The following is a 239-nucleotide window of genomic DNA, read 5'->3' as shown; positions in this document are numbered from 1 at the left end:
GTGGTGGTTCTCGCGGGAGCTGATTTGTGGGAGGCGGCTGAAGGACGAGGGACCGACTCATCCTCTTCCAGGAGAAATTCTGCTCCCTCCCAGCTGGGGACCGGGAAGGGAGTAAATACACCCAGAGGGGAGGGGGATTTGCTGGGCAGTGCCCTCCTCCTGGGCAGGGAGGTGAAGCCCACACGTGCATCAGGAGCAAAATAACCCCTCGGCAGCTCGGGGCCGTACCCTGAGTCCCG

At 62.8% G+C, this 239-nt stretch overlaps 1 protein-coding gene across 1 annotated transcript in view; it reads right to left on the bottom strand.

The window, feature by feature from the left end:
* Positions 1–239, bottom strand: part of PTPN9 (protein tyrosine phosphatase, non-receptor type 9) — a gene marked incomplete at both ends in the record, with an annotated part of 5,324 nt that overhangs the window by 793 nt on the left and 4,292 nt on the right. The gene's annotated exons all lie outside the window — the stretch shown is intronic.

This window comes from Fulmarus glacialis, unplaced genomic scaffold (genome assembly GCF_000690835.1).
Source record: "Fulmarus glacialis isolate BGI_N327 unplaced genomic scaffold, ASM69083v1 scaffold22670, whole genome shotgun sequence".
Taxonomy (NCBI): Eukaryota; Metazoa; Chordata; class Aves; order Procellariiformes; family Procellariidae; genus Fulmarus; species Fulmarus glacialis.
Note: the sequence above shows the minus strand (reverse complement) of the source record. Positions and strands in the feature narration are given on the sequence as shown.